The sequence below is a fragment of the Zonotrichia leucophrys genome, chromosome 1, assembly GCF_028769735.1.
Source record: "Zonotrichia leucophrys gambelii isolate GWCS_2022_RI chromosome 1, RI_Zleu_2.0, whole genome shotgun sequence".
Taxonomy (NCBI): domain Eukaryota; kingdom Metazoa; phylum Chordata; class Aves; order Passeriformes; family Passerellidae; genus Zonotrichia; species Zonotrichia leucophrys.
The window spans coordinates 99,382,090-99,399,586 of NC_088169.1; the positions used below are offsets into that span (position 1 = coordinate 99,382,090).

The 17,497-nt window shown below is 39.2% G+C and overlaps 1 long non-coding RNA gene across 1 annotated transcript in view; it reads right to left on the reverse strand.

The window, feature by feature from the left end:
* Positions 1-14,683: 14,683 nt before the first annotated feature.
* Positions 14,684-17,497, reverse strand: part of LOC135442872 (uncharacterized) — a 35,900-nt gene continuing 33,086 nt past the window's right edge. Inside the window, exon 7 of the long non-coding RNA XR_010438739.1 lies at positions 14,684-15,462. This is a non-coding gene — a long non-coding RNA (uncharacterized LOC135442872). The remainder of the gene's footprint in view (positions 15,463-17,497) is intronic.

A 17,497-nucleotide genomic window follows, 5' to 3' on the forward strand; every position in this document is an offset into this window, starting at 1 on the left:
TTCAACAGATGTTTTTTAAATCACAAACTGACTGATGATTATGTGTACTTTGTTCTTTTCAAAATGGAGATTTATTTTTTTACCTCTCCTTCTTTTGATTCCTTTTTGCCAAGGGGGAACAAAGAGCCCAACTCTATCCACTCCTTATTGTGAGATATCTGTGTACTTGCAAAAGGCTGAAAACACTTGTTTAAGAGCTAAAGAGAAACAGAGCCAACAAACACAAGCTGAAACTCCATGGCAGTTCAAAATTCAATTTTGATTTATGTTTATCTAATTGCTCAGGTACTGAGGCTTTAATGCAGAGATAAATTTCAGGCAGAAATATGCTCAACGCTTTGAAAAGATACATAAATATTTTATCATCAAGATGTTTATAAAGAGAGTACCTGCTGAAGTAAGAGTACAGAATATTTTTGTAGTCCCTCTACTTATGGTTAGGAAAAAGGCAAGAATCAACTCCCACAACTTCACTCACTCTCTCCTACTATTCTCACATCCTAGGTTAGATTTGATGTGCCTCTTTTCTTTCACTCACCACATCTCGAATTATTTTTGATTTGATGGACAAGCACAGTAACCAGAGCATCTCTATTTGCAACAAAGACATCTAGAGAGAAAATCTTGTGGTCCTGTTAGAGAGAAAACCATGGGTTACTATCTATAAGGTTAATATCCACGTGTTCCATGGGGTCAGTGGTCGGAAACAGGGACAACACACACAGAGCAAAACTTCATGTGACAGTCTTGAGTTTATTCCTCCAGCTCCTTTTATAGGAGCTCCAACCACACATGTGATTCCTTGAGATCTTAACCCCATTCAGCTCTCTGGGCAATGATACATCTGCATTTAGAACTGAATTATATTGGCTGAGATTCCCTGTGTAGATTGAATCCAACCTATCCTTGCTAGCCCAGTGACTCCAATGCCACAGCTATCCATGCAGGCTCTATTTTGCTATTTCCCTGGCTGTGACTCACACCTATTACTTTTCCATATACCATGATGAGCTTGTGAAATCCTAGATATAGAAAATGGATAGTTCATTTTAGACTGTACAGTAAATATCCAGCAATGCCCTTCCCTTTGGCTTTTCTCAATCACTGTTTCCTTCCAGTCTGTCATTGTTGTAAATGTTTGTGTATTAAAATTCCAATTAGACAAAGTCAAAATAGCTTCACTGACTTTTAAGTGTAAAGCTTTTTCTTCTGTGCCATATATTCCAGAGAGCTGTAAGCTTGCATAGCCCCTCATGGATTCCTTTTGGACTTGCCCTTCACAAGAGAGGTGGGTGCATCTTCTCTGAGGCACAACAAACTGCGTGCCTTTCCTCAGCACAATAATCAGGGGCCTTACAGTTAAACTTTAGCAGATTTAGGTTTAGAAAAACATCTCTTTCTCCTGTAAGTAAGGGAAGATGCAATTCATTATTAGGCTGTGTTGTAGCCTCACTGAAGTACATGTCAAGCAAATTACAGTTTCTGCCTGCTTTGGACAGCCAAACCAGTGTAGCGAAAGTCCTGCCACACTCAACCAGTCAAGGTGTATGGAATGGGGGCACCCACAGAGCTGTTCCTTTGTGTCCCCTTTGCCATCTTTTCCTCTATAAACTATTTTCAGATTAGTTTTAGTTTTGTCAGCTGGCCATAGGCAAAGAAACCTCTTGGAAAGTTCTAGATGAAAAGATCTTGAACAAAACTAATTTTAGAAAGAGGGGTAAAAAGGTTTTGGGCAGCAAGTTTCTCTGTATCCATTTACTAACATATTCTTTATACCTCTAGAAAGAAGCATTTATGTTTCTTTAATGAGTCACGAAACCAAACTTTAAAAGTAGCAGATTATTATGACTGGCAAGGAGAGGAGATGAAAAGGAACTTTACTAATGTTTTTTCCATTCTTTTAGATATCTTCAAAGGTAAAAAGCTGAAAATAGGAAGAGAAAGGTACTTGGAATCTCTGGTAATAAGAATACTTTCAAGTCTTCTGTTATGCAAGTATTTCAAGTGTCACACAATATTTCCTCACAGATGTTTTTATTAGACTCTTTTCCAAAGGTAAAGCAAACTGTAGCTCTTCATCTCAGACCAGAATAGCCAGCCTAAAGTGTTTGCTTTCTTGTCATAAAGAAGCTCTTGGCCCCATTTTTAGTATCCAGTATTTTCTCCATTGCTTATGTTACACTGCACATATTGGCATTAATTAATTCCATGGCAAATCATAGAATTATTCTGAGTTATTTTGCTGTCAGTAGAAGCAGAACAATGGAAACATTGAAAGAGAAACTGCAGTTTGGGTCTGTCCTGAAGTACCTGGGACTTGAACAAAGGAGGGAGATACTGGGGGAAAGAAATCAGCAGAAAAACAGTTTTAGAAGAACAAAAACTATCTCTGTCAAAACAAACAACTCTCTCCTGTACTTCATCCTACCACCTAGAAAAGGTATTTAGTAATACCAGGGATCTTTTAGGTGGACATAACTCAGAACTAGACATTAACTTTTTTACAAAGGAGGAAAGGGGCACAGAGGAGAAAAGAACACAGGGCAGGGGAGCCAGTTTCAAGTGAGGTAAGGGACAGCAGCTGGTCAGATCATGGTGAGCATCCTGGGAAGGGGCAATTTTGGGCTGAGGCATGTCTTAGGGCAGCTCCCTGCCAGCATGTGTGGTGCTGAGGCTTTAGGATTTCTCTTTCTCTCCAGAGCAGTTACTTCTGAGGGAGTGTCTGATGAACAATCTGGGAAAAGGAATTTGCTTTCCTGATGCCCACAGCTGCCAGGAAAAAACAGAGGGGTGTTCCACCCTACCAGAACCCTTACCAGCCTACATTTAAACTTGGTTTATAATTATCTCTAAGCATGTTTCACCAATTCAGTACAATTCTAGCCCCTGGCACCCTGAGAAGTGCACAGCTGGAGCAATAATGAATGATGAACAGGCATCATTCAGCCTGGTCAGCTCCTGCCAGGCAAGGGACCTCACTAAATCTGGTCACCACTGTGATGGCCTGGTCACCACTTCAGTGCAGAGAAAGCAGAGCAGGTTTTGCCTTTCAGTGCGCAGGGATACCCCATGTAATTAATAATGGGAACTCAAGCACTGGATGGAATTTATATTAAAATACCAATGGCAGCTAAATGCCTGTCTCCCACAGAGAATGCAATGCTGCTGCTTGAAATACCAGCAGAAGAGTATCCAGGGGCCACGGTAGCTTCAGAAGAATCATAGAATGGTTTGGGTTAGAAGGGACTTCAAAGACCATCTTGTTCCAAACCCCTTACCACGGCAGGGACACCTTCCACTAGATCAAGTTACTCAGAGTCCCATCCAACCTGGTCTTGAACACTTCCAGGCACGAGGCATCCAAGCTTCTCTGAGCAGCCTGTTCCAGTGCCTCACCACCCTCACAGTCAAGAACTTCTACTCAGTGTCTAATCTAAACTACCCTCCTTCAATTTAACACCCTTCCTCCCTGTTCCATCACCCTTGGAAAAAAATCCCTCTCCATCTCTCTTGCAAATCTCTTGTAAATTATAGGTATTAATGCAAGGAACAACAAAATGAGCAGATATCAACTTGTAATATATAAATATTTCTTAATTGTACTTCGAAACTAAAAACACAAAGGAAAAGAAGAAAGATGTCTGGGGTTGAAGAGAAGGAGCATTGCTTCTTCAGACATCTAATATTTCTCTGAGTTTTACTTAACTGGTTTCTGACAAGATATGCCCTGCCCCAGTCTTACAAAATGTGGTTAAAAAATATTTCTGAATGCCTGCAACCAGTAAATAAGAAGTAGAAGTAAATGATCACAAATGCATTGGTTTATGACACCAGAGACTGAAAAAAAAAAAAAAAAGAAGAAAAACTCTAGGGAAATCTATCATTTTATATCACTGGTAAAATAAATCCTTCCCATGCAATGCTGAGACCCTCTTAACCCAAAGCATTGCAGAGAGCTGAGAGAATACCACCATGGTCTTAACAGAGGTGATCTCTAAGGTATACCAGGTGTGAGATATTGCATAGTTTGCAACATAAAATAGAAATGGACTCCTCTCATAAGGAAAAGCAGTTTTCCTCTGTACCTCTTTTCGCCTCACGTTTACAAAATTCCATTAAACAAAGCCCAAAGACTCTCAGGAGACTGGCTGAATAGTATCAAATGCAAAAAAAAAAAAGATTTAATCTTAAGATTTGTGAGACTTCAAAGTTAGAAACACTCTGTAAAGCATAGGTCTGCATACTATCTTTAATTTATATGCATACGTTTATCACAGTCAAGTTTGCAAAAACCTCAAAGCAGATTTAAGGCATGGAAGAAGAATTTGCCTGAAGTGCTCATGGTTCTATGGTCTGTTTCAAATAAAACTTGCTTTCCTTTGATTTATCAAAACCAAAAATAGACTGATGTCATCTGATTTCTAGTTTCTTATTTTCCTGCCAGTCCTCTGCCAAAAATTCCTGTACACCACTCTTATCCAGGGTTGAACTGATGCTTGTAGACATCTAAGCCTTCTCCTAGAACAATCAAGGGCCATATGTTTCCATATCTCAGTAGAGAGAGCTGAAGAATTTGTGGAGCAAGAGCACAGTTTAAACATAGGAAAATAAACACACTAAGCAATAAGACTTAAAGCATGACATTAAAACTCAACAGGTTTCTGTATGAATCAGGGCCATGCATTTAAACACAAGCAAGACATTCTCTCTGCTTCTACTGATGTTCTTTTGGCACAGGGTTTTTTACATTTAAAGTAGTATCAGCAGAGCAATAATTTTGCATTTTATAAATTAGATCAATTTTTGTGGCATAACAGACATCATAGAAGGGTGACAACGATTGAGCTAGAAATCACAGGCAAGAAAAATGCTCAAAGCCTTTCTCATATGCACAGGAGGCAAATTATCTATTTTTTACAACAAATAGCTCAAGATCACACTAAGAAGCATCTAGTTATTACCTGCTTCTTTATGTCAGTGCCTCTTATGTAAGTGCAAGTCACGTGTATTGCAAAAACTTTCATCGCAGCAGAAAATATACTAACATGCAAATACTTCAAAAACCCAGAGGAGCCAATAACACTGTCCAAGGAATCAGTCTTAAAGAACATAGATTTCAAGCCACAGTTATCTGAATAAATAGTTCTCCAGCAATCCTATATTTTAACAATATTGTAACGTTTTCAGGCATCTGGTTTCTTTCCTACTTGTGAGCAGTCACCAACCCTATTAAAGGAATGGGGAACAGAAAGAACCTGGGCAGCCAACAACAATAAGGGAGGGGTGGACAAACAGCAGCATAAAGATGGACAGTCTTGAGTTTGATTGCTTATCTAAGAACAAAGAGAGCAGAGTTCAGTGCCTGGCTCAGCCACAAAGTATTCAATACCTTCATATCAGATTCCTGCATGAGCCAGCAGGAATTTGATATGAAGGTATTGAATTATTCTGAGGGAAATAAATTTAAAAATATCCCGAAAAAATGCTTTGTTAAATTCTGTATGTATAGAAGACTATAACATACACACCTATTTTGTTCATAAGGCACATACATTTTTCCATGAGTTTGTTCTTATTTCCACTCATGCCAAAGGAAAATTCATTCAAATCTCCTATTACCTTATAAGCATCTTAATTAATGATAAAAAGAGTAAGAAGAGATGCAAGAAATTCCTCTTTCTTCTCTCTGGGGATGATATTTATCAATTTCCTTTGCTTTTCTACAAAGTGTCAGTAAAATAGTGTTTGCTCTTTTGGAAAATAATTGGGGAGTGCAAGCAAAAGAGAGCAGTCAATCTGAAAAAAAGTGGGGGTTTATTTGCCCATTTGGTTTTGGTTTAGATTTATCAACACAACCATCTGAACTAAAAAAAAAGTTAAGGAAAAAACTCCATATCACCAAAACACAAATATAACTAACAGTGTAGTTCATAGAATCTGATATATATTATAACATTTTCCTGTTTTTTAGATATAATACAACAGAAAAAATAAAGCTTTGAGGCTAAAGCACAATGCAAAGGGAGAAACAAGGGTGTAAGAACGTGCACAAGGCTGAGTAACTTCAGAGAAAATGTTTACCCTCTCCATTACTTCATTTCTCTCTAACAGACACAGAACAGTATGCCCTTACAATCCCAATTGCTCCCCTGGCGAACATAAAAAGTTGACAGAAAGAAAGGCTGGTGTACCACTTGTGGCTCCTTCACCCTCTGCCATTGATAAATGGTGCTTCTGCCATCTGCATATATCCATATATAATCAACATCAGTTCTTCTGTTTTCCAGCGTGAAGTATGATTAGACAAGTATTGGGTTTTTTTCACAAAAAAACTGTGTTCTGGCCAGTTCTTTGTATGGGGAACTCAAAATTCTGAACAGCCCTCAGAAATCATGTGCAATGACCTCATGACATCCAGACATTTAATCAGAGATGCAATTCAAGTGAGGTGCTGGCAAAGCACATGGATTTCTTTTGCAGGACTACTCAATGCACCTTCAGCTATCATTTTCCATCTCATCTTCCCTCCACAGTTTCCAGAACTTGGGAGAGTAGACAGAGGAGCTGGAGTGGTGTTGGAAAGAAATGGGGGTGGAATGGGGCTGAACAAAGATGCCGAGAGATCTCCATCAAGGGCCAAGTTTTCTCCCCTCCTCCCATAAATGCACAACAGCTACTTACTAAATAAAAGAGGTTGGATTTCTTGGTACCAAAATCATGCCAGCACAGATGTGCCAAGGTAGAGGATTAAAGGAAGGCTGCAACAGACCCACAAGGGATTGAGTGGCTTCAGAAAGCCATGATGCAGCCCAAGAGCCCTGGGCACATAAATCTCTGTCAGGGCTGCTGTGCTTGCACACAAGTGGGGATCCCCCAAGCTCAGAATTGGGTCCAGTCCTGTTCAGTGTCATTATTGATGATCCACCCCAATATCTACTTTCTGGGCTGAATAAGATGTCCAACAGAGACCTATAGAGCATGTGGGGAGAGCACCTACCAAGACCTCAAGTGTTCCAACTCTCAGCCTGTCATTTTAGAGTCTAGCAAGGGCAAAAGAATATGCAACGTAATCTTTTAGCAGGTTTTAGACCACCTTTCCCAAAAATCTAATTACTCCTTTCATAGAAGGTGTGCCACAGCAGTCTCCTTCTCCAGTCTTTTCAAAACAAATTGAAATTTCGATACCCAATCACCACAGATCTTGAGGGGTGAGGAGAATAGAAGGGAATCCACTAAGGTGCTCCTCCTGTTTTCCTTAAAGTCAGCAGCAGCACTGGGAACTCGCATCGATAGCGATCCAATCCAAGGAGAGATCAATAAATTCAGATGACATGTCTGCAGGTAACTGAGCTTCTCACATCCCCACTCCCCTCTGCCCCCCAAAAAATGAATAGATGTAGTGAAAGCACACACAGTTCTGAGACCCCTTTTTCCCATAAGGGTCAACAGATGCTGGCTTATGGATGGTTTGCCTGCACATACTACTATTAGCTGTATATTTTACCAGTGCAAGCAGAGAGGGAAAGAGAACAAAAATTATCTATTCTAAGGAAATAAAGAGGTTTTCTCTCAGCCACATCTCAACATGCTTTTCCATTTCTTCTCCTCTTACTGTTTATGAGAATTTCAGCTAAAGTCTTGACTAGAAGATGAAATTGTATAATTTCCATTTCAGTGAATGCAAAGCTTTTATTTTTACAAATCCTCATGTTTTCCCATTAGGCCTCTGTAAGGAGAAAGAAGAGTTGTGATATCATGCATATATACAATATGATGTGCATGAAGTACATCAAAAAACAAAATTAAAATCTCCAAGACAGATGTAATAAGAGTTTTGCAGTAAAAGTTATCAACATTAACATACTAGTTCTAATTTATTCTATTTCATGCATTTAGATTTATTAACTTCATGCCTTATGTTGGCTACGGAGTGTGGCTCTGCATTCCTGAGTCAGCTGACAATGAACAGTTAAGTTCCAATAAATTGGAAAGGTGAAGTAGGGTAAGCCTAACTAATGGAAGAAAATGATGCCAGTGCAAATCCAATACACCACAGTAAAGCAGCAGCAGCACAAAAATATTCCACCATATGTTTCAAGGGCTGGCTGAAACTTCATGCAGAAAGCTTTGATGTCTCCACTGTAATTGAGAATGTCAATACTTCCAGGGTAGAGAACTTGCTTCCGTCGATTAAATACTTGATTTTCAGACTCCACACAGGGAGAATGTCTGCTTCCTCAAATTCACTCCTCACCAGCCCACCTTATGTTGTTTTAGAGTATGTACGACAGGGGATGTGCCACTGCACTTCTGTAGTTTTTGTAACAGTGTGGCTTTAGAGTGAAGGGCAAAATGGGTGTACGGCAATTTTCTAATTCAGAAGCCATCTGCACTCTCTTCCCAACAGTGCAAGTGGAAATTTGTGTAAGAATCAGATGGATTCCAAACATTTTGGCAAACTGAAAAAGGCACAACTTTAAAAATTATACACAAATTAAGGCCTCATCCATGGTGAAACAGCAGTATACCCTATAACAGAAGCTTGTGGGAAGAGCCACAGAAAAACAAGACCTAGAGGCACTGAAAAGAAACCAGACTCCTGGGGACAACTGGCTCCATCTCCCTGCTCAGTCCAAAGCTGCAATTTACAATTTTTGGGGATAGCATGCCCTTTTTCAGAGGAGCAAAAAAAGGGAAAACTGACAATGCTTGAATATCACAAAATAAATAGGTTTAATGCTTTTCTCATCTGGTACCATGTTTTCCCCTTGCAATCAAGCTGCACAGAAGAATTTGGGCAGTAAATCCACATTAAGGCACTGAAACAAAGAGCGGTCTCCTTTTGCAGAAGTTGCTAAGCACATAGGACCTCCTAAGCAAGAAAGTAGGGACTTCTTTTTTTCTCCTCCTGCCTTACCTCTACCTTTTTGGTTGTTTTTGGTTTTTTTTTTTTTAAGTTCAGGAGAAAGTACTTTCAAAGCAGCTCTGATCTCCACTTTGATCTGCATCATTAAGCAGCCCCATGTCAAGATCACTTCCAAATGAAATTTGGGTGGCAGATTCACACCAGCACCACACCTAATGCTCTGTATCTTTGAATGGCTATTCTGTGCACAGACCAAAGCTGAAAGCAGTGTAAGGCAAACATCCCAGGAAATATGTACACCCTGCATAACCTGTCCTCAGTGTTGTTTTACTGACATTGTTGCAAACCACCTGCAGCAAACCATGCAGATTACAGGTCTCTACTTCCCTTCTGCTCCCCACTAAGCAATGGATGGGATGTGTCCTAATTCTGCAGCTCCATGACAGATGGGAAAAGTCTGAATTAAAGTGAACTCTGTGAAGATCTGTGTCTAATGCTTGTGATATTAAAGACAAAAAGCCCACTCCTTGCATATGTTAACATAGTTCTACTTTGCACAGTTAAAAATAGAGTTAGTCTGACTTGAGGGATCTGAACTTGGTCATACTGTGCACACACACTAATTTCTTTTTTTTTTTTGTCAAATTAAAAAGTTTTCTATCTGCGCTACTAAATTTCTGTCGTAAAAGATCAAGAGACAGCTACACTCTGAGGATTAAAAGTAAAACTGTCTTGAGGCAGAAAATCAGTTAATGTTATCAAGACAGTCCAACTTTATTCAGAAGCCCCTGAGGCACTACAAAAGAAGAGTGTCCCCCCTGAAGTCCTTACTACATAAACAGATGTCCAAGAAAATTGTGAGAATTGAGCCAGGAGAAGGAGAAAAAAAAAGGAGGAAAAAGACACAGCCATAACCTCCTCATCCTTCAGGAGGAGAGCCCAGAATATCTCAGTGCTGCTGGTCAAATATGCCTCATGAACCATGGCATATAAAAGTAATCTGCACGCCCCTCTTCTCTATACCGAAATTCTCCCTCTTCTTCTCCCCCCATCCCACTCTCCTGCAATAAAAATTAAAGCGCTATGCTAGATTCACATCATAGTGGCAAATGTTGAAACAAGAAAATCAGTGACTTCCTGGTAAAGTTACAAACCCATCTTCTCCTTTGCTTCAGTTTGCAGAGCTTGGGGCAGAGGCATCTGATTCACTTTATAGGATCTGATGTACTGAGCACCATTCCTATGCCCTGGGGCAGCACCAAGCAGTTCCGTACCTGTCTTGGTGAGGTTGCAGTCCATAGCACACTCCAAGATAAATTTTACACAAATCAAAACCAATATTTTAATAGACACCTAATCATGGCTTTGCTTGTTTTTTTTTTTTACTTCACATCATGAAAATGGATTAGGAAGGAAAGGTAATAACCTGGATAACTACATCTGTTGAAATCTTCTGCAAGATTTAGGTCACAAGAAAAAAACCATCCTTTTTTTCTCTGCCATGAATAACACTTTGGAAACGTGAAAAAAAATTATAGATGCCAATCTAGCAAAACTTCTCACACATTGCCACGGCTTAGCTTCAGCCAGCAACCGAGCACCACATAGTCTTTCATTCATTCTCCTCCAGTTGGGATGGGCAAAAAATTGGAAGAGTAAAGGTAAGGAAGCTTGTGGGCAAAGACCATTTAATAGGGTAAAGCAAAAGCTGGGCACTCAAGCAAAGCAAAACAAGGAATTCATGCACTGCTTCCTGTGGATAGGCAGGAGTTCAGCCATTCCCAGGAAAGCAGGGCTCCATCAGCCATGACTTAGGAACACAAGTACTAAAATTTTGAGTTTCACCTTCTTATCCAGTTTTACGTGCAGAACATGACTCCACACAGTGTGGGACCTCCCTGTGGTCACTTGGGGTCAGCTGTCCTGGCTGTGTCCCCTGCCAGCTCCTTGTGCACCCCCAGCCCGCTCAATGGTGGGGTGGTGTGAGGAGCAGGAAAGCCCTTGGCTCTGTAAGCACTGCTGGGCAGCAGCTAAACCAGCCCTGTGTTACCAACACTGCTTCCAGCACAAACCCCAGACATAGCCCCATATTAGTCACTGTAAAATTCTAACCCAGTCAGAGCCAGCACTCATAAGAACAATTTCAGTGGTACCAAGTGTATCACCCAATTTGACTACACAAGGATGTAGGACTTCCACAATCTGGTTTTTGCTTTTCAAATAAAGACTGCCAGGGCATCAAAGGCAAAGATGCCCTAGATAGAAAAAAATCCCAAATCACAATTTACACATTTCCCCACCTGTTAAAACACTCTATTATGTTAAGATATTGCCATTTTCCTACCATTATTTAACCTTGGAATATTTGATAGGTAGCCTCTAAAAACTCATGTTCTTACAATATTTCATCTTGCTGGTTTCATTAAGATAGGATTATAATTCCAGATCTCATAGCTGCAACTAAAGCAGAAAGACTCTATATATGCACAACTCCCCCTAAATACTACTGATATTTTGATTTATATTTTCAGTATTTCACATAAATTTTAATGGCATAAAATTGAATATTTTTATTGAACAGTAATTTTTTTCATAGGTTGAAGCAATTTAGAGAGGAAACTAGATGGAGATTGTTAAGAAAACTAGTGGCTATTGGAGTTTTTGCATGTATATATACATGCACATATGTATGTATATTTTACCCTGTGGTGAAATTTGACATTGATTTTGACATTCATTTATTTCTTGCTAATTTTTGCAACAGACTGCTTCATATAGTGCCAACATAATTCCAGATGCTAAAACAGCCTAAACTCTGGAAAGTAAAAAAAGTACTAGGTGTACTTCATATTAGAGAGCTCATATAATACATATCAATGAAGTATGCCTAAATTTATATCATGTTTACATCCAAGCTTATGTCACATTTAGTTGAAAATTTCTATTTCTTTTCTAATGTCATACATTAACAGCTAATAAGGGCCTGAACACCCCTTACTTGACATTAGGCATAACAGTATTTCTTATGAGCTCACCCACAGAGAAACTTCATACAATGGCTTTGGAGAAGGGAGTGCACTTCCTTCAGCTCTGCATGCACTGGTGAGCACCCTATCAGAAGGCAGATGAATCAGAGGCTGCTTCTGACAGTTTTTTACCTTGGTAATGATGTATTTAAAACCAGATCTGGACCATTAATGCATTTCACATTGAGCGAAGAAATACTCTGTAGAGAAGGACTTTCAAGTAATGTCTAATTTAAGTTGCAAACTGAACAACAAAGTAGACAGGAGAGTTGCTGGCTGGAGATCTTGACTTCTCTGCAGTACCTTTTTATGCTTTAGCTCTGCAGAAATTAAAGGACTGATAAAAGAGCTACTGGATGAACTGCACTTTTTATATAAGCAGGTGTAAGCCTTGATGACAATAAGGATCCCTTCTGGTTTGAAATCTTTGGAACCAATAACAACGGAAGGAGACGTGGTTTCACAGAGGGTACCACTAAAACAATAATTTTTTCTTTCACCATTGTACAAAACAATCACCAAACAAAATTGCCTTAGCATAAAACTTGATTTGAACAGCTCTTTCAGCAATGTAATACATAATACCCAGAAGAATTCTCCTAAAAACAGCAAGCAGATTTTTATCAGCTAAGTTATAAACAAATTTGGATGCAGCAAGATGCAATCCACCAGTTTGCTCAAAATGTGATTTTACTTTATTTGTTCAGTGTTCAAAAATGTTCTGTCAATATTTTTTCATTTCATGCCTCTCACTATAAATATGGAGACCAAGAAAGGAAGGGAGACTTGAGAGCCTGGAGAATAATACATAGCCATACTTAGTTACCCACAGCTACTGCCACCATTTGCCCAGGAATTTCTGCAGAGAAGTTTTAGGATTGATAGGCATGGAGAATGACTAAAAATAAGAGGGGCAGGAGCAGGGCTCTATGAAGGACAAGGGCTGGTAGCTCTCAGATTAGTTATTTAGTTTTAGATTAGCTGCACATCTCTGTGCAGCTTCTCCAGACACCCAGATTGCACGACACGACAGGCAATAAACCCAAATTAACCCCAAAGGTGGCATGGGAAGGAGAGACTCCCTGTCTCCCACAGGTTTATCAACTACAAGCTCCTAAGTGGCAGAAAAAAGCCATCACAAGAGACCAGCAGGCTGAAGGTGCTGGTCCAGTAATCAGCTTGTCTTGTATTAATTACCAATACCAAAATCCTGCCCAGAGAACTTGGACACGTGCATCCTGCTCCTGGGGCCAGGCAGCTGAACAGGCTACTCAGTCTCACACTCTCCTACACATTTCACTACAAGCAGTTAGGTGCAGGAGTACAAACAACTGAAATCAATTCTGTTTTAGAATAAAATCATCTTCCCCTTTTATGATATCTCCAAAATTTGCTACATCACTGACACCGTAGGGAAACAGTTTCTTAGAGTCCAAAGAGCAAAACATGTCTTGGAGACCCTGAATTCTGTTTGGAACTAGAATCTACAGCAAAAGTCTGAAAGAAAGGCTTGGAAATGATGCAGGGAAGACTTTCTATAGTGTATATTTTAATGTGGGAATAACTGACATTACAAAAAACCCCAAAACAGCTCATTCTCAAAAAAAATACCAAGGAGTTTAGGAAACTAAAGCATTGAAATAAATTCTTGATGACTTGCAAGGGACATTCTGCTCTGTATCTCTCAGCAATTAGTTTTCCAAGTCAGAGAAGAATGCAGACTAGGAACTCCAGATAACCTTGTTTATATACTCTGCAATAAAATCTGCCTATTACAGCTCAAAACAGAAGGGCATATTAACACAACAGTAGTCAAATCTGGTTTTCATTATGCTCTTCTACTCTTTCTGCTTCTATGTTTAAAACTCTTTCTCATCTTATTCCTCACAGCCAATATTACACTTACTGTCTCCTGTTTATTGCTTTGTCCTTTTTATTTTATGAACAATTTGGTTTAAAGTCCTTATTAGAAGTGTTTTCCATTTGTTAAGGGACAGAGAAGCTTTTTTCTAAATTGCTTCCATAATTTATATCTGAACTATTGTCAAATCTGTAAAGAAACAGATTGATTTTTCTTTCACAGTTTTCAGGCCATCAACATGGAGAATATATCAGAGCTGGATTTTCCACCACTTAAAAATCTTTATAATGTCTGATACTTTTTAATTATAAACGTTTTTGTAAAATTTCAAAATTCCTTATGAATATGAAGGAATATAGTGGGTGGGTGTTGGATAACAACTCCAAAACTATGTCTTGATACACTAAAATGTTTCACTTTAATACACTGTTTTACATTCATTTTCACACACTCAATATAAACAACTCACATATCCTCATTTCTGTTACTTACACTGCTTCCAGAATAGAGAGTAATAAAACAGTATATAAAAACCATTTACATTTTTTACAAAAGTAATTTCTGAAAGTGGAACTGCTATCATAGGTAATTGTTAGCAAAAAGTAACTTGGAAGATGTGAAAGCAGAAACACAGACCATTTATGCCTACTAGAAAGACACATGTAGCTTCAACAAAATCTGAGGGCCACCATTAAAATTAGCAATGCATCCCACTGCAAAAACAAAACAAATCACCAAATATGGAATTCCTACTTCATAAACAATATTTTAACATAACCCTGAATAACAAACATGAGACTATTTGACAATATAAATCCCTTAGCTAATCAGGCCCCATGTGAAATACTATTTTTTAAAATCTCTAACCATCATATTCAGGACTAGACAACAGAAAACAAGAAACGAGTACATGAGACCAAAAGAAGTGAATAGCTCACAGATGGACAAAGACAGCCTGCAGCCAAGGACCTGGAAAACATGGGCAGAAGTCTCTGTTCTCCCACAGACTTTGCATGACTCTGGCCAGTCACTCCAATACAGCCTTGCAGTGCAGCTGACACAATCTGTCAGGGGTGAGGTTTCCCAACACATTCTCTGCTGAAATAGGGGACATTGTGACCTTCCTCAGCAGCAACCACTTGGGGCACATTTTTGTTCAATTTCTTCTCCAGCACAGAGGCTCATCCGAGCACTGTTAAGGTGGGCAAGGAAAAATCCCTGCTGAAAACTGCTCAAAGCTTTATTGCAGAGTTAATTGTCCCCCGATTTAGGGGCCTTTGGCACGGGAGTCATCAGGCAGTGCTGGCACAAGGGAAATGGTGACAGTACTCAGGTAAGGCACATGAACTCATCCTCCTTTTCACAGGCACAGTGGAACTACCACAATGCACCCTCAGGGCTTGCATCCGTCTCCTCCTTTGGAGATTTTCGTCCTCTAATGTCCTCTTCTCCAGCCACTGTCACCTCACATCTTTCACCTCAGCTGCTCACATGGCAGCAAGATGCCGTGATGAAGAAGAGTCAGATTATTGTAGAAAATGAAATAGCATTTGGTTCCTCTGTTCATTTTGCTCAGAATGCATCACTGAATTCCTCACAGGCAGCCTGGTTGAGGGGTGACAACAGTAACTATTAATGGTGGCTTGGGAGGGGACATCAAGGCTGGGTGCACCACAAGTTTTACTTCTTCAAGCCAGTTTATCGCCAATCTTGGAATAAGAAAAATAGAAGGAATAAAACCATAAATAAGAGACCCATAAAAAGAAGGTAGTAGCACCTCCAATTTTTTGAGATGTTATAAGGATAAATACATTAAGGATTATGAGATATTCAAAAGCTATAGAAATAGGGGAGATAGAGGTAGCTAAGATAGATTAACTGCTATAAAAATGCAGAGAGACTTTTAAAAGAAACATCCAGCTATGTAGAGAGCACATTAGTTTTGTAGTTACCATCTGTGAACAAGGAAAGTATTTAAATCAGGTTTTTTCGCACTTGAGCTGGGCAAATAATGTGAAATAGTTTCTTGTAAACCATAATCCAAATGTAATATTTTCCTGATTCCCTCCCTGTTTTGTTGACCCATTTTACATATACACTATAACACAAGTATATGTTTCTTTGTCTGAACAGTCAAATGTATGGAAGGAACATGCATTTCCCAAGATTTTGATAACTCCTCTGTGGGTTTGGGAGTGGAAAAAAATACCACCTGACATAGGACATCCATCCCAGGGAGCAAATAGCAAGTAGGGTGTAGGAAATAACTAACATAATAGTTATTAGATAGCTGCATGCACCCAGACAGACAGGCAGCCAAAACACGTTCTGTCTAAACTATTCTCATGATAATTTTTTAGCAACAAAGGCTTCTGTTCATGTGAGTTTCTACACAGATAATTCATTATCTGGATAAAAGGACCATATTCATCGAGTTGCTTGCTTCAAATAGATTTTCTCCAGCTCAGAGACAATAGCACCAACAATACTGTGAGACTATAAAGACACAGTAAAATGCTATAAAACCAAGCCTTGATTTGCTTGTGTTGCTGCTGTGCTGTTCATATGGCTTAAGCAGCTCTGTGACAGGGTATCTTGTGGGAAATAGGAAACAGTTAAGGTGAAAGGAGATACAAATCCTGCTCACTTAAATGACTTGGGTATTTTTACAGGGGTTGCTCAATTGGAAAGCATCCCTAATCCATGGAAGGGAATTCTCAGAGGGTTTCTCTTTTTGAGGTAAAATAGAGGTGGAATAACAAAAATGAGAAATCATCACTTCATAGGTAAGAGTAAAAATCATATAATATTTTGTTTTGGTAATGGGCTAAATATGTTTAAATTCCAGGAAACCTTTCTGTTTGATGCTTCTATTTTCACAGATTAACACACAATTGCAAAAATCCCCAGAGCTTCATTACTGCTCTCTGGATATCTTAAGCCACCATTTTAACAATAGATAATATCATCCCCCTGGGAAAGAACAATATATAGAAATAAAAAGGGTCTCTGCCTCATTAAATTCCTTGTGAGGGGCCCTACAACAAGTGCCATTCTCTGACTCAATGACCAGACCAATATCTTTCAAAAAATTTGGTTTATGGTTTATGTTTGTTGGTTGTGGGTTTTTTTGCTTGAATTATGAACAAGGTTACTCAATACAAACACAGATTGCTCAGGTGGATGAGCTAAACATAAAGTGGTTTTAAACATTCACATCATCATTCTTCCCCTCTCCCCACACAGCTTCATTAGATTGGCCAGGCTTGGTTGGTAAGTGCTTCCTTGTAATTCCCATTTTGTCAGCACTACAGTATCACTGCAGCATCTGCCACAGAGACAAAAAAATGAGTGGGAAGGAGTAGTCAAATAAAAAAGTTCTTAAAGACTGTAAATCACCATAGTATGGGGAATATGGTAAGAGCAATCATTAAAAACATATCAATCAGTGGGAGCAGTTTTTTTAAGAGAGAGGATCATGAAAAGAAAACAAAAATTGATTATGTTGAAGGTCTTGAGCACTCTACAGACAAATACCTCTAAAAATGGACCTGAAGCACTGTGTGAGGTGGCCCAGAGGTCTAGCCCAGCACGAATTTCTTCAGACACTGCTCATAATTGGGCTTTTTCTTTTCACTGTAAAGGAAAGATGTCGATTTCCCAATTCTATTCAGAACCTTGTCTCTCATCACAAAAGAAAGCATGTATTATATTATGCACTTGGTGAACTGGACCATCCTGAGG